Genomic DNA, 2396 nt, shown 5'->3' with positions numbered 1-2396 from the left:
CCCATTTGACAGCTGCAGACTGCGGGATGATCCCCTGTCATCCATCTCTTCCTCAGGCTGAACGAGCCCAGCTCTCTCTGCCTTCCCTCCTCCACTCTGTGCTCCAGCCCCCTCACCACTTTGGTGCCCCTCCACTGGACTCACTCCACCATGTCCATGCCTGCCTTCTATCAAGGAGCCGCGGTGGGCCACAGCATTCCCCATTCAAGCTCATAAGCACTGAGTATGTAGGAATAATCACTTCCCCCAACCTGTTGGCTACATTCTTGCTGCAACAGCCCAGTGTTCGGGGTTGAGTCACAAGGAGGAGGTGGAGGTAAGCATGGGTTAAGGATGGATGTGCTGTAGGGCACTGAGGTAACACTGCTGCACACACTACCATCACAAGTAGGATGGTTTCGGCAAACAGGGTGTCTGCTCACGGCTTGGTGCCCCACCCTGCTGCTCAGACAGACAAATGCTGGTGAATCACCGTAATTTGAAAAGAGTGTAGTTTGCTTTCAATTGCCACAGCTGTGAGCTGCAGCGTTCAGATGATTCACAAAGAGTTCAGGCTTCCAGGCCCAGGGGCTGGGGAGGCCACTGGTTGCAATGCCAGACATTGCAACCTCATCTGTGTTTGAGGGGTCCTACATGCACTGAGGGAGTCGGTGGGATTTGAATTGAAACCACAATGGTTATTCCTTTCTGTCCTTCTTTTCTGTTCCTCTACAATCACTATGCAAGCTGCCGGGGAGGTGTTAACTGTTTTGTTTGCTATTTTGTTATTGGAATTGGCTGGAGAACTGTTGTGGAGAATTGTGTGGAGGGGAGGTCTCCCTCTGTTCCTAGTTCAAGTTAGGAAATGTGGCAAGGTCACCAAAGAGTGGGCAAATTTCTTTGTCAAGCCGCAGACAGTTTTCATATGGGTCATGAGAAGAACTCCAACCTTAACGCTACCAACCACCAACAGTCTTACAAGAGCTGTGAACTATTTGGCAAGAAAACTGGCAGTTTTGTAACCAAAATCCCATTTTGCAGGAAAGTTTGCTTTGTGCCTTTTTTCGATACTGTTTTGCTGTTTTGAAAAGCAATACATATGGAGGCCCATTAGAGCCTAAGGCTATTGTTGATGGAGTCTTGACTCATTCTTGGCACTCCCATACCTTCCTTTGATAGCTCAGCTGGTAGAGCGGAGGACTGTAGGCCGTCTCTCGAAAGTAATCCTTAGGTCGCTGGTTCAATTCCGGCTTAAAGGAAAGATTTTTGAGGTTTGTTTTCAGTTTTGCCTTTCACTTTTCTTCCATAGTTTACAACTTTGCAGAACGTCCCCTTCCAACCACTCTATAACCTGTGAGAAATTTAGTCTATTTTCCTTGTCTGCTTCCAATGGTTCTTACATCGGCATTGCTGTGACCATTGTCACCTCTCTAGGAAGCATTCACTCAGAAGTTGAACTCAGTGATCCTTGTGTGTCCCTTCCAACTTAGAATATTCAGTGAAATTTGTGAAATCTCATCTCATCATGATGGCTACCATTAGAGCTTCTGTTACCTGCAGGGGCTTAAAACCTTCCACAGATTCTCAATAGTTGGAGCAGACACATGGTGCAGAGCTTGCAAAGCCTCTTTTACCTGAGCTGGGTGTGGAAAATGGGGGCAGGCCCAGTTATTGGGGCACCCTCATTGCTGGTTTCACCCCTTTTCCTATCTCATTATTTCATCTTGAAGTTCTGAGGTTTTGACTGGGGCAGTGGGGGGCTGAGAGACCTGGGGAAGAAAAATGTTTTTGTGAAGATGGGAAGGGAACAGCAAGATCATTTGGGTCCTTATACCTGCCTGAGACAGTGACTACATGCAACCATAATCACTGACCTCCTGAAAGAGTTGTGAATACCAGTGGGCACACTGTCCTGAGCGATATAATTTCCAAGCACTGTCCATTTCAATGAAGAATTGTAAAGGTTGAGGCTGGTACAAAGGAAGTGGATAAGAAAGAGCCTTATAAAAGGACACGAGAGGCCAGGTTAAGGAGGCGTTTTAAGGACTCATACAGAAACCATCATCAGAAACTTATAGAGAATAGAAAACAGGGCACTGCGACCTGTTAAAATTTTGTTTCACACAGGAAATGGACTCACTTTCACAAGACACAATGAGTTCTGAGACGTCTGTAAGAAGCTTTATTAAAGAAAAGATTAGAGGGTTTTATATGTTTACATTAGACGAGATGACATTAGGGATCTAAATCCCAAAGCTCATGCAAAGCTTCTCATACAAAGCATCTCCTCATGCAAAGTGCAGTGCTAAGCTGAACAAAGGTAGAAGGAGGTGGCAATTTTGTTCAGTTGCTTACCTTTCATTGTGCTTAGTAAGAAATATTTTCTAGTAGTTGGACTCAAATACATCAAGAAACCA

At 45.7% G+C, this 2396-nt stretch overlaps 1 non-coding gene across 1 annotated transcript; it reads left to right on the top strand.

Annotated features, from left to right (window-relative positions):
• Window positions 1–1148: 1148 nt before the first annotated feature.
• On the top strand, window positions 1149–1238 carry TRNAY-GUA (transfer RNA tyrosine (anticodon GUA)). Its single transcript is given in 2 exon segments — window positions 1149–1185; window positions 1203–1238. It is a non-coding gene; the product is annotated as a tRNA-Tyr (tRNA).
• Window positions 1239–2396: the final 1158 nt, after the last annotated feature.

This window comes from Lichenostomus cassidix, chromosome 2 (genome assembly GCF_008360975.1).
Source record: "Lichenostomus cassidix isolate B80296 chromosome 2, HeHo_3.0, whole genome shotgun sequence".
NCBI lineage: Eukaryota > Metazoa > Chordata > Aves > Passeriformes > Meliphagidae > Lichenostomus > Lichenostomus cassidix.
This window is presented reverse-complemented; position numbering and strand designations above follow the sequence as displayed.